The sequence below is a fragment of the Centroberyx gerrardi genome, chromosome 7 (assembly GCF_048128805.1).
Source record: "Centroberyx gerrardi isolate f3 chromosome 7, fCenGer3.hap1.cur.20231027, whole genome shotgun sequence".
Lineage (NCBI taxonomy): Eukaryota > Metazoa > Chordata > Actinopteri > Beryciformes > Berycidae > Centroberyx > Centroberyx gerrardi.
Genome location: NC_136003.1, coordinates 18,437,445 through 18,464,584, shown reverse-complemented (window position 1 = coordinate 18,464,584; position 27,140 = coordinate 18,437,445). Strand labels below are relative to the sequence as shown.

Below are 27,140 nucleotides of genomic sequence, written 5' to 3'. Positions count from 1 at the left end.
ACACACACACACACACACACACACACACACCTGCCTTTCCTGTCGACCAAACATACGCTATAGCCATACAGACACATCTGTCTCAGATCTCCACCACACGATTCTCACATTACACAGACACAGAAACAATGGATTTCAACGCACCTTTGACAGCCTGGACTTTCATCCATTTCTGTTATTTCATTATGGTGTTTGATCCTATAATGCCTTGCACTGATTCTGACATAGTCTTCTTCTAAGAACCCAGTTCTGCTGTTTCTTTACATACAGCTGGCAGACAGTTAGCTGTCCCAGCAGCCACTCTCTCATTGCTCAGGCTGTCAGTGACCTAAACAGGATGACCCCACTAGCCCGGTGATTCCATCTTTGACCTGCCTTGCATCAGTCACAGCCCAGTGACATGAAAACACAAACACCCCCCCATCTGTCTGTCTCTCTCTCTCTCTCTCTTCAAACACCCCCCTCCCCGCTTTGAAATGATGGCCCATTGTGGTAGACCGGCTCCCAGGAAGGCGCCACAATTTTGTGGTGACCCTGAACTCTGTTCTCTGTTCTTCATTAAATCAGTTCAGCAGGGCTGCCCCGGCCCCTGCCGCCCAGCCAGCTAGGCCCTGGGCCAGCAGGGAGCCCATAGTGTCAGCGTGTCCTGGGTCTGCCAGGGGGTAGGGCATCCTGACCAGGTGCCCAAACCACCTCAGCTGGCTCCTCTCAATGTACAGGAGCAGCAGTTTGACTCTGAGGTTAATTTCAGCTGCTTGTATCTGTGATCTCATTCTATTGTTCACTACCCAGAGCTCATGACTACAAGGGTCAGAACAAAGATTGACCGGTAACATGAGCTTTGTTTTGTGGCTGTCTCTTTATAACCATGGTCAGCACCCAGCTTTGCTCCTAATAGCCAGTCAATCTTACAATCCTTTTACACTCCACTTGGGGCAGCAACTCACTTTCTACCTGAATGGGACAGGCCATCTTTTTCTGGGAGAGCACCATGGTCTCAGATTTGGAGGTGACCCTCATCCTGACCAGGTCGCACACAGCAGAAAATCACTTCAATTCACATCAGAGGTAACAGTCTGAGTCCAAAAGGACATGATCATCTGGAAACAGCAGAGATGCCATCCTAATGCCACCAAACTGGACAGGACATCCACGACCCCTACCAGAATCGCCACCATACCAGCCTTGTGCTGCTGTTAGGGACACCTAAAGCAAACTGGTCTCAGGCAAGGGGCCAAACAAATAGCACTTCAAGACCTGTGCGATAGTTTCAAAAACATCTGAGAGAACCTCTCCTGGAATGGGGACAGGGCAATGTACTGTTTGTTTGTGCTGTATGTGTGCGTGAGGTGTTTGTTCCTCTATGTGCTTGTGGTTAGAGGCGGCTGGATGGACCAGTTCTGTCAGTGAGCCACAGGCCAGGAGTGATGTGCACACTCCAGCAGTCTGTCTATGCCACTAACTCTCATTTCAGCTCCAGTAGGACTGCAGTGCCAGTTTTTCACCTGCACACCATGATTCCTCTCCACCTGATGACCGTCTCTTGTGTTTGTCTATTGACTTAAGTATGCTACTGGCCAAGGCAATTGAGAGGATAATATCACTTAAACTATCATTACTTAAACTACTTACTTAAACTATCATTTTTTTCCGCTCTTTTCATTATAGGATCAAGTGACAGACCAGAGTTGGTGTGCTAACAGTACAGCTGAATGTAGTCACTCTGTTTTCACCTTTGCCCCTCATTGCAACAGTGCTATGTGAGAGTTCAGAGTGAAACTCACCAAAATCAGAGGGTGTGTATGAGTCAGGCAGTATGCAGGCGTACTGACAGACTGAAAGACTGACTGGCTGGCAGGCTGACTATCCTTGTTAGGCAAATACTGTCACACGCAGTCACCGAGGACGAACACTCTCAGGTTATCTGTCTGCCTGTCTGCACGTCTGTCCGCCCCTCTGGTGGGTCTTGCCACTTGTTGCTCGAACATAGTTGCCTCTCTGCCTCCCCTTGCCTCCGGGAACTCGGCTTAGCCTGGACTGATTCTACAGAATGGTCAGACCGCATTACTGCCATACTGCTAATGTCACACACATACATACATCTACACACACAAACATACGGTACGCCGTCACTTACCAGTTAATCCAGGGCGCGTGGTGGACAGCTATCTAACGTGTGACACTCTTTCTCCAACACATCACACAAGTATGTCTGAAATCCCCCTCTTCACCCTGTCAGTGTGCCTCCCTCTGCTCCTCTGTTCTCCTCCTTACTTCCTCTCAGGTTTGTTCATGCGGCTGGTGAGAGTATGAGTGGAATCTGATGAAGGCACGTCTCCCCCACCTGCCATAACAGCCCTGCAGTCTGTGTCTGTGTGTGAGACTGGTCTAGCCTGCAGCGCTTGGCGGCAACTATGTTGCTGTCAAACTGTTCATTAGGCTGAAACCCCGACGTGGCTAAAGTTTAAAGTATGGGGCTGACAAACAGAAGCTTAGCCGAGTGCTAATGCTGACAGGATATTAACACACACGCACTCACACACAGGTAAACAACAAATTGTTTACAGTGTTTCAGCGACCAAACTTCACTTCACGATGCAGTTCATCATTAGAAACCTGGAGACTTGGAAAGGACACACACACACCTCAGTAGCACAGAGCTGTTTAGACTGGACTGTGTGCAAATATGTGAAGCTCAGGACACCCACATTAGCACATCTGTGGTTACACCTGGCCATCCAGAAAAAAAATCTGTTCAACCATCTCACTCTCTCAGTTTATTTCTCTTGTGCTTCTCTCTCTCTCTCTAAAACTTAAAAGAAAGAGGAGAAACACAGAGAAACATTTCTCTCAAAGAGCCATGCCATGACAGGTAGGAGAGACAAAGAAAAAGAGTGAACACATACATACATACTTGCATACCAAACAGGGCACCTATTCTTAGAACAATGAAAGGATTTGTGTCAGCTTTAGCTGATGTCCTTTTTAAAGCGTGCTCTGAAGGGCGCCTACTGTCTCCAATGGGAGGATTGTGGCAATAAAGAATGTGAAAGATGATTGCTTTGGAGGTGCAGGGGAAGCGAGAGAATGATGATGAAAGGAGGAGGGGCAAACATTGTTTGTTCCTCGCGCCTAATGTCTGGCGATTGACAATTTAATTGGCTTCAATTCCCAACAATTTCCATCTTCAGCTTTGGACTCTGTGGTACATTAGTTTTGACAAGGTGAGACATTCTATGAATACTTTCATAAGGAAGTGCGTTTCATCATGAGCTGAACATGATTTATTGTTTTAGTAAAGATTGAGTCACATCCAAATTTAATTGTTTGGGGCATTGTCTAAGTGGAGAGGAGGTTGCATTGTAAACACAAGTCTGGAGTAAGTGGAATTTTCCTCATTTTTTTGTCTACCAAGACCTGTATTTAAAGGCAGGCATAGTGCAGGTTTACCTGTTTTTCACACACCCCCCCCCCCCCCCCTCTTTCCTAAGAGTTACCGTTTGTGATTTTTCAAGTCATTCTGCCCTGGGGCCTTTTCCCATTAAAAAAACAAAACAAAAAAAAACAACCCAGGCATGTGCCACACACGCACAAGATAAATATGGCGTGGAGATCAGTGGTGCTGATTAGGATGTCACAAAGGAATGCATTGTGAAACCACTGGCTGTGTTGGGACCTTGCCAGGGCTTGGGAGTTTGGCTGGCAAACTGGCAGGCAGGCGGCACAGTGCACCCGCCCCCGGCGCTGACATGCCTGTGCTCTATGGCCTCGGGTGTCCTGAGTTTGCCTCCTCGACCACGACTGCTGACTTGTTTGTTACAGCGTTTAATACCATGATACAGTTTTGAGGCATTGGAGATGGAGTTTTGATTCCGTTCTGCTTGGATGTTTTTCCATTTTACAAAAAGTATTTAGGGACAGGCAATTTAATATCATGACATTCTATTACTGAATAAAATTGAATGGATTTGTTTGAATAAAGCCATTTATTTATAAAGTAACTCTATGCTGAAAACCTCTAAATAAAAACATTTCTATCGCTTAACGTCCACAAATTACAACATCCCACGGGCCGTCACTGACCCATAAACCACGGTTTGATTAGCACCTTGACCTACCTACTACATACCTATGCCAACCGCTGATCGAAACAGGTGAACCCTGCCACCTTAGTCAGTGTGAGGCAGAAGACATCAATCAACAGCAATACATTAAGATGTCACCATTGACCCAGCACTGTAATTTGCCTCTAGCAGGTGTGCACTATCAGAAGATTCCTCATATCAAGCACAAACAAGGCAGGAGAGAAGGAGGGGGGGAGGTGGGTAGTGACAGAAATGGAGGAATAAGCGAGGACAAGTGAGCCTGCTCTAACCTCGGTGTCCCTTTAGGGCTGAAGCGTACACAATGGGCTAAATGTGCTGCATGCAGTGATCCAGGTAACTCCCTAAGGGTTTCGGCGTGTATTTCTTAGAAGCTCACCAGAATCAATACAATATAAAATCCCCCAAAGTTTAGTGCATTTTACCACAATGTTTTCTTATTTGGCTCAGGATCTGCCTTGGGAGGCTGCCCTATTAACAAACACACACACATGTATATACATTGACATGAACTAAGACAGGCTCCGCTTTGAAGAGGCCACTGAATTCAATTTGGGCCTTTCCCCTGGAGCCTGCTCATGCCCACCCATACGGAGAATTGAGAGATGGGTCCCTTGGTGCGGTTTCGGGCAGCCCAGAGCTCTGCCTCTTCTGCTTTCAGTACACAGGATCTGTGTGCGTCTGAATCCGCGCCCGCATGTGTGCGAGGCCACGTTTGCTCTAGCAGTTAGTCACGCTGTCATATTGCGAGAGCCTGAGACGGCCTGACAGACTGCCGCACAGAGAGAGGGAGAGAGAGGGAAAAGAATGAATGATGCTTTGTTATTGTAGCAGTGGATGTGTCTTAGCAAAAAGCTGTTTGTTTGCTCCAATCAACACGTCCGTCCATACAAGTCATTTAGTGGAGTGGATTCCTGAGCCAACCTGTAATATAGCAAACAATGCCTGCCTGTGTGTTAGTGTGTGTGTGTGTGTGTGTGTGCACAAGAATGTGATCTGAGCGTGTGTATTCTGCATGACAATGAGATAGTGTGTGTGTGTGTGCGGTATGTGCACGTCATGGAACATCCTTGTTTGCTCTACCATGTTTACTTTTAGGTAGAAATATTAACATTAATAACTGACGCTCCACACACACACACACACACACTCATACACTGTTAATGTTTTCTATGGTGTCGCCGTGTTTATGAATGCCACATGAAGTGGGGAAGGCTGTGTTAATGTTATTTCTCACGCTCATGTCCACAGCTTTAAAACACACAGATAGCTCCAGGTCGCAGTAATGAGAAACACAGAGCCTCGTTGTGTGCTTGTGTGTGTGTGTGTGTGTGTGTGTGTGTGTGTGTGTATGCGCGCATGCATACGTTTTTGTGTATTCAAGAATACATGGTTAGGTGTGGCAGAGATGTATAGCCGGCACTCAGAAGAAAAGCAGGTAAAATAAACACACACAGGATGTCAGTGTGTGCTGCAGAGTGTGCGAGCTTTGATGTAGAAACTCCAGGATTAAGGCAGAAACAGAGCGAATGTGTATGTTGACATTGAAGGTTTGCCAACGTAGTGAATAATTTATAGCAAGCGGGAAGGCACACCAGGCACAAATTCCTTAACCTGAAGAAAATGCATGCGTGTGTGTGTGTGTGCCCCAGAGAAGAATTGCATGCCTCTCTGCACAGCACTGCTCTCTGCCTCTCTGTCTTCTCTGAGGAAGAGTGGGCTGCACAGAGAGGTGGAGGAGTTGTAAGGCAATTAGTGAGAGTAGCAATGTGCGTCCAGGGGCCCAGGGGCTACAGTGTTGGCCTGTGTGTGTCTTTACAAGCCCATGCAGTCTCTGTCACAGCTCACTGACAACAAGCGCAATACAGGAATGAGGCAGTATGAGGAGGGGGGCGGGGGGGGGGGGGGGGTCAGGTGGAGTGTGTAAGGTAGAACGCAGCTCCACAGGGCCTCTAATCAATACATATGGACCATCACACATAGATAGGCACACAGACACACGCACTGAGAAACTTAAAACACCCTAGTGCTTCTTTTTACCACTACTCCTTAACTTCCATAACCAGACAGGCATGTCAAGCTCACCACTTCATTCTTTCTCTCTTTTTCCTTTCCCCCTCACTCTGTAACCCCATACAGCCTTGCCGTATCTATTAAATGTCGCGTGTGTATGTACGTGCACACATGCATTTGTGTGTGTTTAGAGACCAACTCTTGTTCTTCTGCCAGTCTTATTAAGAGGCTCAGAGTTGTGTGAAAGGACCCCATTGAGGAAGCCGGGTGTTGTGGTTAACACAATAAGGACCGCCAACTGTGTGTGGTTTGGGTTTCTGGATGCAAATATTCAAAGGACTGTTTTGTTACGACACGTGTCAAAACTAAAACACAGTGTGCTGTTACTTATGTAATCTAAATTATATTAGACAACGGTCTGTTTTGTTTGTGATGAAAATATATTCCTAATCATAACAGTGTTTTTGAATTATAGTAACTGGCCACATCTTCATCATAATGACACAGATTGCTAATTAGACTGTCAGACTTAAATTAATGCTTCACTCACCCAATAAAGAAGCTCTCACTCCACTTTTTGTGAGGCAGGTCTCGTTACTTCTTTGTCTACAAACAAAAAAAAAAACAAATACACCGGTTAACCAAACCAAGCTGCAATCTGTTTCTGATCGATAGGCCATTGTTGAAATGGTAGGCTCTCATCTTTTCTCCATGGGGGAGTCTGATCCCCCGCCATGCGTTGTTCTGCCCCACAAGCTAAACAGGAAGTTTTTCCTTTTAATTGGTTGGATTCCAGCGTTGTGCGGGAGCGTGCTGCTGAGCGCTGGCAGGCCGTGTGGCAGCGCAAGAGAATGACAGAGCGGGAGAGGAAGAATGCAGCCGGACCACTCTCCACTCTGTCAGCTCCTTGTCCTGCGGTATCAGCCCATCAGCCGTGGCCAGTGTGTGTGTGTGTGTGTGTGTGTGTACAACATAGACTCAAGCGTGGCATGAGACAATCACTGCTTGTTGAACCCCTATGTGTGCCTTTGTGTGTTTATATTATGATTGCTGGCATGATACACATGATTAATTTAGCAGTTTCACCAGCTTAAGCTGTCTAAGAATGCACAGTACATGAGGGTATCAAAGTGAATAATTATAAAGGTAAAAGGATAGTACTACACATTGGCATACAGTAAAGGTGAAAATGCCTACAAAGGGTAAAATTTGACCACAGAAGTTTGCCTTGAATTATTCTGTTGAGCAGGTAGGCCTTCCCCTCCATAAATTTGAGGCTTTTCAAGAGAAGCACAGTGTTGTGTGTGTTTGACAGCTTACTAACAAGTAAAGGAACAACAATAGTCAATGATCTGTCTTTTGAGTCCTTGCCAGTAGTTTTCAGGTAACACTCACATACATGCAAAACATAGTATAATTCATGGGAGAGCAAGTGCAGGGATATCTATGCTTCGCCTTTGCCTAGTTTTGCTTTTGTCAGGTGTGTGTGTGTGTGTGTGTGACAAGCTAACCCTGTGACACAGGCCCTGAGGAGTAGATCTAGAGCTGCCGACAGCTCTAATTATATGTCCTTAGTTGGTGTGTTTTTAACAATTAGCATCTCATTATGTCTAATTAACCACAGACGTGTGTGTGTGTGTGTGTTTGTGCGTGCGCATGCATGTGCTTTTTGCTTTGCATAAATACACTAACTGGTATTGAATGTTATTTTTGAGCGTGGTTCTGGGATCATAAAAATGGGTTGGTTTTGGCAAAACCAAAACCAAAAAGACGTTTTATTAGTGGGAGACGTTTGGCCTAGAGCGGCTTCCACATCGTATTCTAATGACAGACGTTTTTCATTTCCTGGTGTAATTGATTTAGTGCATGCTCATAAAACTTTCAACTTTCAAAGCTAATTAGCTGAGACGCACACAATATTTCTCTCCGTTTCTGTCTTCTCTTTCTCTCTCTCATTCGTACATGCAAACTGTAAGCTATACACATATCCATGGATGCATTAAACACACACAGACACACTCTTCCAGTGTCTTTCCACTCAGCATTGTTTTTCGGCCATATTTCATATACCTGAGCTGTGAGTCAACCAGCTAGTCTATGGAGGAGGAAGAGCACGCCTACCAAACCACGCGCTAAACCTGATTGTGTAACACCTGAAACCGTACGTTAATTTGCATACACAGTCTCTGACTCACCCTGAGGCACGCGCGCACACACACACACACACATAGTACACAGTTTACATCTGAAAATAGCCTGTCGCAGTCCCAGGGTTTGGCTCGGTGGCCTGCTTTTAGGCCTTTGCTGCATTCTGCATGTGTGTGTTTATTTGTCTGTGGGAGTGTTTTGCACTGCTGCACTGTTAGATCAAAGGGAATTCAGCGTCTATAATAACGGTAGAGTTATGTGTGTGCGTGTACGCATGTGTGTGTGTGTGAGTTGTTGTGTGTTTATCTGCATACATGCATCAACTAAGCACAGTCATGTATGTTTGTTAGTGTGTGTGTGTGTGTTTGTAGTAGCTAAGTGTCGGGTCTCTCGTGTGCTGACCCTGCTGCGGTCAGCTAGTCGAGGTCACTGTGTCTCCGTCTCAGAGAGTCTCTTAACTGCACAGTAAATATTTAGCTTTCAAAGTGGAACTCGACACTCAAAATAGATGAAAATCGTCTTATTCTTTCTTTCCCGCTAAACTTCTTGACGGACAGTTAGCACGTATTTAAAGGACAGAACTGTTGACAACAATATTCTTGTCTTGTTAGGCCTGAATGTGGTGTTTTAATTTGAGTGCACTGCCAAAACATTGGTATTGTCCTTTAACCTGTCACTACCTCTTTATTTTCACTCTGTTTTCACCCGTACTTCTCTACTTTTTGGAATGACCAATTTTTTTCTCTCATTCCCTCATTCCCTTTTTTTAGAGCACTGATACGTTTCGCCCATCCTATCCACTATAATTTTCTTCCTTCTTCTGCGTTCATCTGTTAAACATAAATATCTCCTCAACCTTCTCCTCCTCCGCTTCTCCTCCTTTCTCCCTCTGTCTCTCTCTCTCTCTCTCTCCCCCCATCCGTTTTCATCTCTCCCGAAAGCAGAAAAGAGCTGAGCCGTCTGGCGTTAATGTTGGAGCCACTTTGTAGTGGCAGCATCTCATCTGCCAACAACATGTCCAAATTATAGCTCACGAGATCAGTCCAAACCCAAACCCTACTGAAGATGGGTGGGAGTCATAGAGAAAGGCTCACATGTTTTGCTGGAGGTGTGTTGCCTTGCCTCGAAATTTCATGTGACACTCCGCTTCTCGTGTACAATATGTAAGGGTGACTAGTCCTGACTTGTGGCGCTGTCACAACCGTTTGACTGTTGATTGCTGTGTTGACGGATGGAGATTTGGGTTGATATGTGGTGACATTCAAACATACGCACACACACAGTACACAGCGCACACACACACATACACAGATACCGTATTCGCTTTCTCTCTCTTTCTCAGTCTGCCTCTTGCTCTCTCACACACACAGTGTGGACAGCAGCAGATAACGACACTATTTGTGTCCCTCGCTGTAACTGAAATAGACATTAAGGAAAAAACACACACTCATGCAGTGAAAGAGGGTGGCTGTGTGCGTACGTGTCGGCTCGTATGTTCGACATGCCTACATAAGTGTGTGTGTGTGTGTGTGTGTGTGTGTGTGTGTGCATGTCACCACTTGCTGTGACGAACTGACCCTCTGACCCTTACTGATTCTATGGCATGCAGGGGTATACACACACACACACACACACACACACCATACACACTGACAAATTTACACTGCTGTCTTATCATTGAATCCATATTCTGTAGAATTTTAAGAGTTAATGTTCATCTTAATGCTTGTTTAATTTTCATTAGTCATTAATGGCTAGTGGTTAAATATTTGACCTTCTACTCAAAGGGAGATCTGTCTTTCCTAGTTCATGGTTCTGGTCAAACAATGTGTGCGTGTGTGTGTCTGTGTGAGTGTGTGTATATGTGTGTGTGTGTGTGTGTGTGTCGTTGTTGCTTTGCTTTTACTCAGTAAGATCTAGTTCAAGGCTCATTTCCTAATTACAATGCTGGCCAGAGGTAATTACAACCTTAGATTAAGAGCCGTTTCTCTTTTTTTACGGCCTCACTGAAACGCGGCAATTTGTGGTGGCTTTCTGGGATGAGCACCCTCCCTCTCTTCCTCTCTCTCTCTCTCTCCCTCTCTGCCTCTCTCTCATTCTCCCTCTGTCTCTCTCTCTCAACAGGTCATTGGTTTGAGCCGATCTGGGAATTTGGGGGATGTTTTTGGCTTTTTCACAGATTTTCCAAAGAGAGTGAGAAGGTTAAAAAATAGTGAGGAGGTTGAGAGGGCAGTTTCTCTCATGCCGTCTTTAATTCAGAGGGTAATCTGCCTTACAGGACAGACAAACCTACAAAAGCTACAGAGAGAAAGAGAGAGTGTGTGTGTGTATGTGTGTGTGTGTACGTGCGCGCGTGTGTGTGGATGCGGAGGACAGCAGTTATTTGGGGTTTGCGCTCAAGCTGGGGCACTCCAAGCCCTCAGATCCCTTCGCATGTGCGTGTATATTTATGCAGGGTTTTGAAGTGGTTCTTCTGAACGCATCATTTGGCTGCATCGGCGAGCTCTTCTTCAATTTAGCTTGGCAGGCGTATGGGCTGGGGTTTGCCTCCGCATACCGCTGGGTCAGCATTGATGTGTGAGGCTGAGGCCTTTGAAGCCGGGGGTTTTATTTAAGACGCCTGTCCAAGAAAGCAGCTCTGACTCTTGGTTGTCAACCAGGGAACGCCCCCCCGCTGTGCAACACCTGACACCCTGGTGAGGGGGGGCATGCTGAAGCCATTAAGTTCTGACGGTGGATCCAACTCAACTCGGATCAACATAAGAGAGAATGATATGCACATCTTGAATCCTCCCCCCCCTCTTTCTCTCTCTTTCTCTCTCTCTCACATACACGCACACACACACAAACTCAGAGTCTTGCTAATTGCGATGAGACTTTGCTTTCACATGGCCTTGACAAATGCAAACACACACCCACACACATATTCCAGCTTTCTGCCCTGTCGACTTCCCTCTCCCTGCCTGCTGTGTGAGTGCCCCGCTCCCCGTCCTCCTCTCCTCCCTCCTGCTCCCCCCGTCCTGCTCCCCCCGTCCTGCCTCTCCTCCCCTCCCCAGGCCTCCTCGCCTCAGCACCTGACTTTTAACCCTCTAATCCCTCTGATGCGGAGGGTAGGATGCTTCAGGCACTGCCCCTAATTGGCGTAAAAGGGAGCTGTGGGGCCGCGGCAGTACATGGTACGATAGGAAAATCCTCCGCTCTCAGCCATAGTGGAGAGGAAGAGAGCGGCGACAGAGAGTGTTATGAACTATGTTGTTTTAATAAGCAAAAACACTGACATAACATGCACCTATAAAATATCCAACAGTTACTTCAGTCATTTATCACCGTGACAGATGAGCCATCATATCTGACAAACTCTGTTCAGTAGCTTATTAAGACATCATCGCTCCTTTCCTCCCAAGCTCTTTGGCACAGATGATGAAATGACAGCCTTGATTATGCAAAAACAATAAAATTACAGGCTGACACAGTGTTTTGGTAACCAAATCCTGGATGGGTAGCGTGGTTTCGACACTGTTGATCACTTATAATGGCAAACTAAGAGTGTGCTAGCTGCTTTTTTGTGCCCAGGTAGCTGAGAGTCAGTGACAGTTAAATTGAACTTTATTTGTTGTTATAAAGCTCAGCATTGGTGCTGTGTGGGGAAAGAGGGGGATGCTGATGACTGGCTGTTTACCTTGGCATCAAGGAAGGGACAATGGGTGTGTGTGTATGTGTATGTGATGAGAGAGAGACTGTGTGTGTGTGTGTGTGTGTGTGTGTGTGTGTGTGTGTGTGCCTGTGTGGATCAGCTAGTGGTGTGACAGTAGCCCTGTGCTTAATTGTTTAAATTGGGTTTAACAACAGAGGCCCCGTATAGTCTTAGTCATGCTTTCCATCCATAGACAGAGTGTTAAGGGCAAGAAAGGTCGCGGGGGCCAGAGATAATCCACCCGTGTATGTGTGTTTTGACTTAATACACACACACACACGCACAATTGCGCATTTTAGGCAGCTGACATTTTGACGAGGAACACACTTTGATGTCTCCTTATTTGTACTTAATAGGTGGAGAGCAGCGTTCCTTGGCAGTGTCACCCTTAAGTCCTTTACTCAGACTTTACTGCTCACTTCATTTATCCCCTCTCTCTCTCTCTCTCTCTCTGTGCTCACTCTCTTGCGCACCATTCATCGCCTCAGACTTCTCACCATCTGTCTCTCAGCAGCGACAAGTGAGGCTGAGTGTCTCGGTGCCAACAAGCGACTGCACAAGCACTGCGACAGACAGCCGGGTAGATAGCGAAACCCTGAAGCAGACAGCCAGGAGACGGGAGCATCTTCATCGTAGCGGCCCGTGCGTGTAGACAACAACTGCATTGTCTCACTTATTACATGCCTTACCATGTCAAGCCATGCCCACAACAGCTCTCTTGTACTGTTAAGTGTTACAATCTGGTGCAACATAGCCTGAAAGTACTGCACATTAGTGAGGGATAATTGGGCTCCTGTGGCTGCTCCACTGTGCCTGGTAGCCTAATATAAACCAATTACAACCATTATGCGCCGTCAGTGACACTGTAGCTTCTCCTGCAGCATAATGACAGTCTGCGTCGAAACACATGGTGCGGAAGCAGGGAATGAGCTCTACACCGGCGCAGGGGTTAATAGTGGGCTATTGGAGTAGTTTACGCCGTCTGTTTGGCCCCAGGGAAAGATTAGGCAATTTTCCGTGCCTGTTTGTGGGGGGGGGGGTGTGCAAAAGATGCTAATCTGGCTGAAAGCTGGGGGGATCTTGGTCAGAAGACTGTTCTTACACGCACAGTATTGAACAAAGCATCTCAAATGAAGGCAGATTTTCAAAAGTCCGGCTATGTTTTTGATCAGCGATTCCCAAAGTGGGGTTTAGGGGCCACAAGGCGGCCCCGCCCCGAGAGGGTTAAATGAGGACTAGTTCAATTTCACTATTATTTCACTCACTGTGAGATCATGCGTGAGGAAGACTGCTTTGATCATAGGTTTCTGTGGTTGTCACCCCACATACAGTACAGACTGCTATGTAATTCTGTATGAAGTACAGTATCTTATATTTAAGAACAGAGATCTTCTTAGATGGGGTTCCTTGGGACAAAATACTTTCAAATGAGGCTCCTTTGACCAATATATATCTATCTATCTATCTGGGATTCCTTTAAATGAGAAGATCTGTGGCGAGATAAGATGACTTGGATATATCTGGAGGGAATGGATGCGCTGCTGGCTACTTGTACCTCTAGTTTATGGAACAGAGATTGGTCTAAACATGTTGACTCTTGTTAGTTTATTGGATGTTAGTTTATTGGATGTTACTTTATTGGATGTTACTTTATTGGCAGTTTAGTCTCAGTCAGTAGGGGGTTTACTCTTGCAAGAATTTGACCTCAGATGCACGTTTGCCTTTTACGCACTGCTGAGAAGAACTGATTTCTCTCTGATTTCTGCATGCACCTCTCTTGACATCTGAGTCAGTGTTTCATCCCTCGGCCTCTCCACTTGAGTTGTCTGATTTTACATATGGCTTTGGAACTTCAACGTATTTTAACCACAGTCAAATATCTTTTATAGAAACAGTAACAAGAGGTATCCACCTGTTGATAAACATAACTTTGTCCCCTCCTGTGTTAATATGAAACACATCTCAGAGTTTTACCCAAAAGGCATTTTCTCAACAATCTCTCTCTCTCTCTCTCTCTCATCTTGCTGTGTAGTTACTTAGTAAGAACCGAGAGGATTTCTTAAGATTTTTTCTTCCAAGTAAGCTCCTAAAACCAAATCCTCAGGAACTCATGTTAATGCATGGGCGACAATTGGGTATGGCAGGGCAGCCTGTGTCACTCGCTATCTTAGCCAAACTTAGTCCAAATTTGATACTGTAGTTTTTAACATTACAATGGAGAGTAAAGGTGGAGCAAAAATGGCAGAAATTTATTTGGAAGCTAAAAATACACATCATTCAAGACCAATGCTCCATCTTAGATGATAGTTTGGTGATCTATGTCTAATAATTTATCATACTGACAAAATAAAAATATTATTATAAATATCTTGTCGGTCTCTGCTCCACTTGTCAGAAATGTACTTGATGTAATCGGTTTGGAAGTTATGTTGCAAAATTGTATTAGCTGCAGGGACTTTGCCAAATCTTACGGTTTAGGGATTTGACCCCCGTGTTAACCGGAGAAATGAGCTTCCTGAGCATTGAAAACAAACTGTCTTGTCCGATTGAACTTTTAGCCTGTTGTGGGCCGTTCCCCCGCGGTAAACACGGCTCGGTGCGGTCTAGACGCTCGGCTCTGCCCCTGCATGCTGCACGGCGTCCTGCGGTCCAACACTCACTGTTTAACCAAGCCCGTTTAATTACGGCTCCGCTCTTTCCATTTGCTCCGCGCACACGCTCGCGTTTTACGCATTTCCGAACAACGGACAAACTTTGTTTTTGTCGTTATCTTGTGATCTGTGACTTTTGTTGGGAAACTTGCTATAGCCCGCTCATTTGACAGTGTTTAAGGTGATTTCCAGGGAATCCTCACCCTAACCCCATATGACAAAGAACCTATATCCTATAGCCTAATACATTTTAGAAGAATGCTATTTTCTAAATATCACAGTAAAACTAAGAAGTCCTTATATGAATATTATAGTGATACCTTGGGAGATAAAAACAATTTCTCAAAGTGCAGTAATGTCACTATTAACTTACTACTGAGCATAATAGAAAGACTGTAAATCTCTATAGGATTATTCTAGTGATTTCTTTTTTTTTCGTTAGGGGATTACTCAGCGCTCACTCCTGTCATACAGGGCACAAACAACTTTAGTGAGCAGCCGCACTGGTCGTTGGTGGTTCATATTATTTTTTAAAAGGAAATAAACCTGCTAAACTAATGTTCACACTGTGTGGATTTTGTTCCTAAAAAGAATTCAGCTAATTCTGTGGATTTATCAAGATGTTCCTGTAATTATATTCCCAAACCTAACTGCATATTGTCAACATAACCCTGTCGCCCCGGTTTACGCACTCCATGTGTTCCTGCTAAGCGAAGAAGCCGACAACCGTAAACCCTTATGCAATTTTTCCAGATATCTTTATTGTATTGATTATGGAAGGAAACGCTTACCCTTAACTCTCGGAGAAGTGCAGTTGTGAGCGCACTCGGGAATTTCTTGCGCCCTGTAGCTTTATCCAAGCGGAGGAGTTCACAGAAATAACTCTGAAAGTCCTTTTTAGTTTTCCTTCTGCGCTGCTGTCAACAACAAAAAAAAAAAGTTTCTCTGAACGTATGGAAGTTGTATCGCTCCTCATCAAATCCTTAGAGAGGTTCAAAAACCTCCACGTCAAGGAATGCGCTCAAGTGCTGACTCCCTGGACAAAAAGCGCTTTATTGGTGAACACAGTGGAGAGTTTAAAGCAGAGGGATGGGAGGGGCGAGGCGAGGCGAGGCGAGGCGCACCGCGGCAGAGCGCTCTCCTGCGCAGGCTGCACACTGGAGAGCAACACAACTCACCTTGCAGTTTGGCTGGGTGCGAAGGAAAGACATTCCACCCCCTTTTCAGTTTCATTATATCTTAATGCCTACCTGCGCAACCTGTTTCATTCAGGAGACATTACTAGTTTAACCTAGTAGTTGGTTACATATGGGCCCTTTATTTGGTAATAGATACATTGTTTGTTTTGTTTTGTTTTTCCGATATACATTTTACATCTTAGTTATTATCACAATGAGTGAGTAGGCAGGGTTCAGTATATTGCTGGGATTAACCCTGTGACTGACCGGTTACATGACCGTCCACCACTAGCTTCACCCCTAATATAAAAATATATTAGGTACTAAATATATTAGGGTAAGAAATATACAGTATATACATGACAAATGAAAAATATTCAAAACAAAACTTTGAAGAGGCAAATCTTCTTTGCTAAGAAACATGTTACATCTATTTATATATAATTCATTATAGCCTTATCTATAAATGTTTTAACTCGTCTTATCTGTTAATTAACTTTATCTCTCCGCTGATGTACGAGAGCGTCAATCACCTTGACAGCGTACGTGCAAGAGAGGTCCCGAGCGTCACCCCCCACATTAGCACATATGGTCGCTTCATTTCACATGGCCATCTTCAAGCTGAGAAAGCTATTGAATACTTCCTACCGCCAGTGACAAACTACCCGTCGGCAGCTGGCAGCCTATTTTAATGTCAGCCAGAATGGTTTCCCAACGAGGTGCAGTAAGGGGATAGCTCTCAGGCACCGTGTCACCTCCGCTGTGTACTTTTAGCCACATGCCGCGGAATTACCCATAAGTGGAGAAACGAAGGGTATATGGCTTCACCCTGTTTCGGATAGAAATACTGCAGAGCCTGTTTGAAGGACCTGTTTGATATAAAAAAAAAAATCTCAACCTTCATCATTCCAAATGTTGAAAGAACCCAGTGCCTCTTGTGCACAGCGCTCTGATATTTCCCCCTCATGTTTTGACCTATGTGTGCTTGCAGAGCTGCTGTATTCCCCACTTGTTGACAAGGGATTGTCAAAATAACTGAAGCCAGGCCAAATTTCCCCCGGTATATTTACAGTGCTGTCACTCACCCTCGTGCTGGAGGTGTAGAGAGCCCAACAGGAGCAAGATTCAACAAACAGATCTCTCTCTCCGGCTCCTAGGCCCTCGCACGCGCCTCCTGAAGCCACCCCCACCCCTCCGTGTCCTATGGAGACGGGACACTTTTGTTCCACTTGCTGAGCCGTGCTTGTGTATTTTGTACAGTTTACTTTTTGATAGTAGTCTCCACGCAGTCTCTGGCTCATGCCCTCTCTCTCTCTCTCTCTCTCTTTATCTCTCGCTCGCTCGCTCACTCGCTCTCCTTCAGCTCCTACTGTAAGAGTTATTATCCATACAGCACACACACACGCACGCATTGTACCATCTGCAAGACATTACAGTAAAATTGCAGGAATAGAGAAACGATTTCACGCACGTCCCGCAGGGTCCAGATGTAGCCCCATAGTCGCAGCCGCAACTGAGTTTTACGCATTCATAAGAAATAAATCTTCCTCCCGCTGTTCTTTATCACAACCGCGCAGATTCACATGTACAAAGCTCACAAAATCAGTGTCTGTGCTTTCTCTCCCTCTCTCTCTCTCTCTCTCTCTGTCTTTCACTTACACACACACACACACACACACACACACACACACTTACACCTTCCTGTCCAAACTGCAACACCAGTGCTGCTGCCTGTGTGCTGAGGTCATCCAGGTGCATTGAGGGTGAGTTATTTATCTTAGTCATCTGGCCTGTGTGTGTTGGACGGAGAGGAGGACCGAAGTCGCCAGGAGGCCAGGTACTCAAGGACCCGCCTCCAGACCAGCGGCAGCCTTCTTTCACTGTGTCCAAGCTGGTCTGCTGCTTTAGGTTTATAACCAAGGAAACACACACCTGCACACATTTTCTCAAAAAGCTTTTTCAAATTTAAAAATGAGCTCTATGGGCACAAGTCGAATAGAAACAAGTGTTGCGAAAGCATATTGTGATATCACATTAAAATAAATGCATACCTAAATACTGTGTACTAATACAATACTATCATGAACGAACGCAGTGGTAACAGCAGGAACTCATTGCATACAAAAAGTACTTAATAAAGCATTCTGTGCTATGATCAGTTGAAAAAATAAGTAATACATTATGAATAATGTAGTTAAATATCATTTGTGAGGTCATAAAAAGATTAAATGAATTTGGCAGCAAGTAGCAATGTTTGCTGTGGAGACTGTGAGAAATTTGTGAGAAAGTTTGAATTGCACTTTCAAACTTTGGGTAGTATATTTCTCTAAATGTATTCATTCATTGTGGACATTCATATAGAAAGTGCAATTTGGTTTCTACCTCCTGCAGTTTCTACCTCCTGTGAAGTCTTCAGTTAGGGTCTCCACATTTTTCTACGATTAAACATCCAGAATGGAAAGTCCTTGTTTTAGCCTGCTGCAGTTACATTAAAGGACAACTATAGGCGTTTGGTCAGTGGAGTAAATCACAGTTTAGTGGCTGTAACAACATTACTGCATGCGCCGTCAGCACGTTGGGCTCCTAATCACCCTGGCTCAGTAAAAGATGGCGAGGTGGAATCCGGCCCGTTCCATAACACTGCCCAGGGGAACCAGTAAAACACTGGTTTGGGACCGAGCCAACCGCAGCCTGCTAAGGGTTTAAGGCTAGAGACACTTATAGCTGCGCAGCACCATGCTGTTTTTTTGGAAGGGGGGGGGGGGGCTTTCTTCTTTCTTCAGTTTTTCTCACCTTTTCTCAAGAATGGCTTTCTTTTTTCTTTTCATGTCCCTGCTCTACCAATTGGCTAGTACTCTCAACATTTTCTTTCTGTTCCTGCTCCATTCTTTTTTCATTCGTTCACATGCGACCATGCTCTTTGTGTGTTTCTTCAACTTGACTTTCATCATTTTCTCTTCCTCTGGTTGACCCACCCTGACTAACTAACTGCTAACCCCTTTGACCTTTTTCCTGCTTCACTTTGTCTCACTTTTTTCGCTTGGTCTTGAATCACTTCAGTTCTCCTTTTCTACTCTCCACTATACAGTAGCTTTTTACGAGCTCAGATTTATTTCAAGTTCAACTTTGTCTGCCGTTTAGTAGCAGACAAGATACATACTAGAACTATTCTCACACTCTATTTTGCTGATTCATGTTCAAGTATTAGAATCTAATTTGTATCATTTATACTTTCTCTGGATAAAGTAACCCTTACTAATTAGTTACTCATCCACTTTAACAGGGACAGTAGATGCTAAGTATATATCAGAGTTAGGATTTTTGTTTTTGTATTAAGTTATAAAGTTTTCACCCAACAGCGACAACTTGTTTTTGCTTTGTTTTTTTTAGGATTCTCGGGTTTTGTTTTGAAAGTACAACTCCAATTAATTTATTATGGTGGTTTACCATTCCCCTATACCTTTTTCCTGCTTTTTGTGCTCCTGATCACTTCCATATTCTTGCTGTATACTGTATAGGGTTTATAGTGTATGCTTGCTATAATGCATATTGTATATACAACGTGTGCTATAGATTTGTCCTTGACCCTGTGACCTATCACCACATGACCTCCCTGGCCAAGAAGACGCCCGGTCACGGGATAAACCCAGACCACCATCTGTCTTCCTGCTATACAATCCCACCCTCTGTATGCCTCCATAAACATATCCATAGATCTATTCAGGAACTTGAGTGTGTGTCTTGGTTTGAGGTCCATGTGCTTTTTTGTTCACAACATGCCTGTGGGTTTCATAGAGGAGGAACTGGTGAGTTAAACGGACAAGGCCAGTGTCCCTGGAGGAGAAATAGAAGAAATGGGCATCAGGGAAGAGTGTCAAGAGTGTCAGTGAGTTTAAAAGAATAGTTCACCCCAAAATGAAAATTCAGTCATTATCTATTCAGCCCCGGTGTCAGGCGAAACTCCATTGACGTTCATAGGACCGCAAACGCACAATGAGTTAGCCCCCATAGCCCCTCCATCTCAGCCTTTTCCTAAACAATTGAAGTAAACAGATCCATTTTACAGATCCATAAAAAGCATAAAATGTCCATCAGAAGTGTTTTGTAGCCAAACGATTGCACCCGTAGGGCCAAAAGTTTTTATGTCATTATCTCCTATATTTTCCTCACTGACAATGCTTTGGTCACGCACACCCTGCAGCACTCTGGTAGAAGACTCTGCTTGCTACCGTAGGGTTCAAAATACTTGGATTACGTTGCACGAGCTGTTTGGTTTGATGGACGTTTTATGCTGTTTGGAGCTGTAAAAAGATGGCCCCATTAACTTAAATAGTCTGGGAGAGGGCTGAGATGGACCTACGGGGGTTAACTCACTGTGTGTTTGGCAGTGATCTATTGTAACATCCCTTTTATTACACAAGTAGTATAGGAATGTACAGAGTAGGTCAGATTTTGCAGTATTCAGCCCATAGTACAGTGAAGGAACACAAACATAGAGGGAGAGAGTGGGGTTGGTTTTGGAAATCCCTAGTCGCTTTCCCTTTGGGACGGCCTGGGAACCATCGTCCTGGGTTATTTTCTGATCGAGCCACAGCTCAATCCCCGGCCATTATTCTCTTGTTTTTGTCACTTCTTCCGTGTATCTACATGTGTATGTGTATCTTTGCATTACTGTGTGTGTGTGTGTGTGTGTGCGTGTGTGCATGTGTGCGTGTGGATGCATGCGGTATCCCCTTTCCACAACTATATGTCTTCCCATCACACATAAATGTGAATGACTGCAGTATGTGTGGGCTGGCGTGAGACATGACTGTGCCCTCCCCACACGGCTTCCCACAGTTCCTTAGCCCCCGGTAGCCAGAATACGTCCGTGGGAAGGAGTGCTCCGTAGTGGAGGGGAAACCTGGGAAGAGAGGGAGGATAGATAGATAGATAGATAGATAGATGGTTAATTGGTAGCTGCTTTGGCAACACTGAAAGTGACAGAGGAATATGACAAACAGGGAGAGAGGGAGGCTTTCTGTAATGAAGGAAATCAAAGCAGAAGTTGTCACTATTTGTGTGAGAACAAACACATAATGCTATAATCAAATGTGCTGGATCAGATAAAATTCAGTATCTGTCTAAACACTGGTGTCAAATATTGACTCTTCCCACCTGTCCTCTCTTGCCAGCTCATCCCATTATAAGTCAATCTGCCCCTCATAAAGCTGTCTCTCCTAGAGGATCCTTTGTATACAACACTATAAAAACAAGTGCACATTTTATTATCTTGTTTATCTAGTCCAGCCTGGGTTAATTGGACTAAAAGTGGCGCAGAGGGGACTTGCGACCCAAAGTGAACTTCATTTTCAGGGTGAAGAGGGCTCGGGGTATTCGTCCAAAAGAATCCCATTTTGCCCTTTCTCACCATTTGTCTGTCACTGGGACAGTTAGATGGACTGTGTTAATGAACCTAGCTTTGGGAACGCAGACAGGATGTCATAATATGGAAGATTTCCTGCCCCCCGTTTGTCGCCTTGTTTATTGTTTTGTTTGTGTGCATTTTTTTTTTTATTATTTTGGTCACTTTGTCATTTCTCTATAGTCCTGTCATGGAGTTTTAGTATCATTGGAGCAAGCTGAGGGCTTTGTGTGAGCTCTTTGATATAGTTGTCAGGGGATGACATGAAAAGACCCTCAACGCAAACCTCAAGAATCTGTGCACCAAACAATTAGCGGCGCAGTAGCTGTTTGTTCATTGCAGAGAACGGTAGAGACAGCCGGACTGACGGGCAAACACACAGAAACCTAGAAAGGTCAGACCATAGTTCACTCTGAGATTTACTAGTCTATTGACTCTGTGCAGGCAGACCTTTTTCATTTATGAGAGACAGACAGACAGACAGACAGCACAGCTGGGACATGCATGCCTCTGAGCCGGACAAGCCATTAGTGCCCATTTGTTGTTGAAAGGATGAAGAATCCCCCATGAAAACAATACTGGGTTTACCAACTCCTATTATTGAGTTGATTAAAAACATCCTTCCCTTAGCAAATATATGATTAGTATTTTTATAGGCAGTCTTTTAAACTAGACACATGTGGGTGCTGTGTTAGCTGTGGTATCCTGCTTTTGTGGATATAGCAGTCACGGTGGGTTATCTGCCCTCTCTTTAGCTAAAAGAGAGGGATTTCTCCTTATCGCTGCGGCTCTGATAAGAGTGAGAGCAGAGGAGAGAGTGCAGAGAGGATAGAAGGAGTAGGGGTGAGACACAAGGGGAAGAGGTTGGGTTGAGGGGGCGTGTCGCTGACCTCCGGTCGCTGGGTTACTCTGGGGGTCGTCCAGAAGTGGCGTTTTCCCATGATAGTCAAGGAGGAGTGTACACGCACAGCATGAATTATTAGCCGAGGTGAGAGATAGTGAGATCTTACCTTCTCATTCTCTGCTTCTTCAGTTTGTTCTTCGTTTCTTCCTTTCTTGTTTGTTGTTTTTTCTCTCGTTCTCTCTTCTCTTTCTGTCTCTGTTTTTGTTACTTTCTTAATCAGTTCAGTTTTCTCTCACCACATCAATTCAGTGGACTTTAGTAACTTGACATTGGCAATGTTTTGCCAAAGCAACTTAAAAAGAATTACACATTGGTGGCTCACCGAGTAGAGCGTGTACCATAAGGCTCAGTCCTTCCCGCAGCGACCCGGGTTCGAATCCGGCCTGCGGTCCTTTGCTGCATGTCCTCCCCTCGCTCTCTCTCCCATGCCTTCCTGTCTCTCTCTCACTGTGTCTGTCCAATAAAGCATAAAAAATGCCAAAAATAAATCTTAAAAAAAAAAAAAAAAAATTACACAGATGATTATTAAAGAAAATCCTCAAAGAATGAATAAGGGAAATTGATCAAAATCTTAATACATCAAGTTGTGAACATGCATCGCCCAAATCAGCCCACTTTCTCACAAAGATCAACTCCCTCCATCACCCCTCTCTGCTTTCCTTCTCCCTACCTCCTTCCCTCCCTTCCTCTTTCCCTCCCTTCCTCCTTCTCTCCCTTCCTCCTTCCTTCCTTCCTTCCCTCCCTCCTTCCTCCCAGTGTTGTTCTCTCTCTGCAGTCTGGTATGTCAGGTGTTGAGTAACAGCAGCATGCCTGTGGTTTAGTGCAGGAGTCAAAGTGACTGCAGCTCAACTATGTTCACTATGTTTGTTCCACTATATGGTAGAAACCCATCAGAGGTATGAGAGGAATAATGCCACACGGGTCCCGTCAGGTCAGCCCAGTGCCGTCAGTCAGAGCAGCGCTCGGGGAATGACCATGGCATGATGAAGTAGGCCAAGGTGTAAGCCTGCTACCCACCACATGGGTGTGTGAGGGCGGAGTGTACGATATGCGATATGTGCAGTGTGCTCGCATATGAAAGCATACATACAGCAGTTTTACAAAAACATACTACTATCATTCTCACTCACTCACTAATTCACTGACTCACTGATTCACTCATTCACTCACACACAAAAGAACTGCGCAAATTTGATGACAGTAAGGCAGAAGCATCTTTTTACACTTTTTTGTTATTTCACTTTTTGACTCACTGTATTGAATTCTTCATTTGTGCATCATCAGCTTCATTTTGGACATTCTGCTTTTTTCCTGATACTGTGCATTTCTGCTTCTGATACATTTCTTATTCTTTTAGAATTATGCACCTGTAATTGACCATGATTCTATGGCGCAGACATTAATGTTAATCTATCTTAAAGTGCTGAAAAGAATTGCAGAGTGAAAATAAAGGCTTCTTCCAGAGTGACCGACTCACAGTCAGTCAGATTCCATCCAGTCCAGTGGAGCGGCAGGCGGAGCGGCTCGGCCAGCCCCCTGTGGTCTTATCAGCCAGGCAGTCACATGATGTGTTGGGAGTGTGCCGCACTGCACCGACACACCATGGCACAACGCTGAGGTCATCCACACAGAAACTTGAAACCACTCCAAGAAAAAACACGGGAATGGCAGCATTCCTAAGAATTAAAAAATAATATAAGACTTGACCTCAGTTATGCCACGTTTTTATTGATGGTCAACATGCATCCACAAAGACTCCATACTCTGCAGCCCATCCCATTACCCCGTTACACCCATGCCTGTATCACTGACCGGGCATGCAGGGCACATGCCCCAGGGTCCCAGGGCCCCAGACCACCAGGGGCCCCAAAATATTCTAAGTACCATGTCCGTGTTCAATGCATTTTACAACGTTTCACGAATTTCAATTGAAATGTGCAGTCAGGCGGGACAGATATAGGCCCGTAGGCCACAGTTTATGATTATGGGGCCCCAATCACAATTATTAAACTGCCCTCTTGCTTGTGTGTTTATGAGCAGTGCATTTAGTGAGTATCATCCAGCTAAGATGCAGAGCACTAATTATATACTGGTGGGGCAGGGGGGTCTAGGTACAGACAGTCAAACCTTTTTAATAAATTTCAACATTTAACTGTCAACCTCATCCCAAACTGGACTCTGCCTTGTTTTTGATACCTCTAGCATTTTGACTAGTCATAATTTAAAAAAATATATTTTAAATTAGCATTTTGACTAGTCATAATGTAAAAAAAGATATCTTAAATTAGCATTTTGACAGGTCATGATGTAATTAGAGGTATCTTAAATTAGCATTTTGGTTGGTCGTAATGTAATGATGCTAAATGCTAAATGCTTAAATGCTAATTTACAATATCTCTCATTACATTATGACTAGCCAAAATGCTACTTTAAAATTCAGATATCTGTAATGAGAACTACTGGAACTACCACTACTAGGCCTATACTGCTGCAGCAGCTGTAGTAGTAGCAGCAGCAGCAGCAGTGTTGTTGCTTGCCACTACTGACTAACTACCACCCGGCTTAAAAGTACTGCTGCAGCAGCACCACCCAGCACGGTCCCTGGAGCCCCTGGTAAAGCTCTTACTGTGGACTTTGACAAGGGCCTACAACCCTGTAAGATAAGATAAGATAAGATAAGATTAATGCCCTTGGGGAAATTCAGGAAAAGTAGCTGGTGAAGCTACTTTTATTAGTTTTTATTTTTTATTTTTTTTTGTTTGGATTGGGTGGCGGGTTTGCGTCTCTTTGTACCAACGATCAGCTCTTCCATGAACCGGGTCTCTTCATACCAACCACCACCTCTTCAACGAACCGCCATCGCTAACCGCCAGACCACACCTTTAGAGCAGCTGGCAGGTTGGCTTCAACGGGACGCAAACCGCGCCTCAATCGCGACCGCCAGACCACCTTTTGCAGGCTCCTGGCTGGCAGGCTAGCTTCAGCGGGAGGCGAACTGCGTCTGTTCGTACCAACCACCACCTCTTCAAGGAACCGCCGTTGCTAACCACCAGACCACACCTTTGGAGCGGCTGGAAGATTGGCTTCAGCGGGACGCGAACGGTGCCTCTTCTTACCAACCACCAGCTCTTCAAAAAACCGCATTCGCTAGCCACCACGCCACCTGGTCCAAACTATCAAAATTAACTAGAGATAAGATAAGAATAATGCCCTTGGGGAAATTCAGGAAAAGTAGCTGGTGAAGCTACTTTTATTAGTGTTTTGTTTTTTTTTTCTAGTTAATTTTGATAGTTTGGACTGGGTGGCAGGTTTGCGTCTCTCTGCACTAACCACCACCTCTTCAACAAACCGCCATCGCTAACCGCCAGACCACTCCTTTAGAGCGGCTGGCAGGTTGGCTTCAGCTGGACGCAAACCGTGCCTCAATCGCGACCGCCAGACCACCTTTTGCAGGCTCCTGGCTGGCAGGCTAGCTTCAGCGGGAGGCGAACCGTGTCTGTTCGTACCAACCACCACCTCTTCAACGAACCGCCGTCGCTAACCACCAGACCACACCTTTGGAGCGGCTGGCAGGTTGGCTTCAGTGGGACGCGAACGCCGCCTCTTCGTACCAACCACCAGCTCTTCAACAAACTGCGTTCGCTAGCCGCCACACCACCTAGTCCAAACTATCAAAATTAACTAGAAAAAAAAAAAACTAAAGAGAAAGTCTCCAAACACGCCCATCAAGCGTCCAATAGCTACTGGTCTGAAATGAGGACCGTGTAACAACGTTCCCAAAGAGATCCTCTTGCCGCGGTCCAAGCATTAGCTTTACCAGCGCCCAGGGGAGCAGACCTTACCGTGGTAAGGTATGAAGCTCAAGACCTCGAGCGTGGCCTTTTATGCCCTGGGCTGCTGCGACCAAACACAACAGAATTCTGATTGTGATGTCATCAGTGCAGCTGAGAGAGGCTCTGATTGGTAGAGCACAGTCCAGCTCCATCCAATGATGTCATAATCGGTTAGAATGGGGAAGCAAAGCCGTGTTCTGATTGGTTCCGATTGAATGCACAAAATGAGTTTGGATTATTTGAAATGATTTTTAGCCTATTATGTAGATCTTTATTTCTATTTGGAGTGGGCTTGTAGATGCATGCATTTATTTATTTAAGTCAAACTTTTCAAGATGAATGCATGTATTTTCTGCCAGTCTTGCTCATTACTTATTCATAAGTACGAGTCCTAGGCTTTACGAGGTGCTCTAGTTTGGCATCCTTCCCCTTCGTCTTGTGAGCATCATGTGAGCGCTTGCTTCTCTCAAACTACTTCTACTAAAGCTTGTTCTCAGTCTTTATCAATTCACGGGAAAATTACAAAATCTAATATTGATAAACATATCAATAGCCTACATATTATACAAAATATAATATTGATAAACAATATAAAATATTGCAGTGTCTGGGGTTGGCAGTAAATCGCCAAACCACAGGGGGACATTACTTTTTCATCGCGGTAAGAACATTTCAATACCGTCTGCTCTTGTCTCATTTCTTTTATCCATAATGTAGGTTACCTCTTGCAATATTGTACTCTACATTTTTGTATCCCATGTTCCCTTGTTGTCCATCATGCAAAGTGTGTGGTCTTGCCTTGATGTATTGTTTCCAAACTATTGTGGCGCCACTCTTGCCCTTATGCATTTGTGATTTATGCCTTGTTGTTGTGTCTCTCTGTGTTGTGTGCTCTTTTACTATGATACCATGCTCCTTCAAAAGCCCTTTGCCTTTTGCCAGGCGACCATGGAGTCATTGTGCTCTGAAATGACCTGCCTAGTTAAATGAAAGAGGTTAAATAAAAACAAACGCACACAAACACACACACGTGCAGATAAAAAGTGTGCCTTCAGCTGTGACACACAGCATTGATAGCGTTACCTGGAAAGATGGATGTGGAGGCCTTGGGGTGGAGGAGAGGTCAAAGACAAAGGGAGCGTTGGATAAACAGACAGAAAGAAAGCGCAAGGAAGGGAGCTGTACCAAGAGAAATCGTCTTGTTTCTATTGT

General features: G+C 44.8%; 2 protein-coding genes across 3 annotated transcripts in view; one reads left to right on the top strand and one right to left on the bottom strand.

The window, feature by feature from the left end:
* Positions 1 to 15,605, bottom strand: part of vasnb (vasorin b) — a 28,177-nt gene extending 12,572 nt beyond the window's left edge. Inside the window, exons 1-2 of one of the 2 annotated variants that reach the window (XM_071908429.2) lie at positions 15,401 to 15,605; positions 6,667 to 6,722 (exon numbers count right to left, since the gene is read on the bottom strand). The gene's annotated coding sequence lies outside the window, so the exon portion shown is untranslated. The remainder of the gene's footprint in view (positions 1 to 6,666; positions 6,723 to 15,400) is intronic. The other variant, XM_071908430.2, reaches the window with a different exon arrangement.
* Positions 1 to 27,140, top strand: part of coro7 (coronin 7) — a 115,396-nt gene that overhangs the window by 66,745 nt on the left and 21,511 nt on the right. The window lies entirely within an intron of this gene.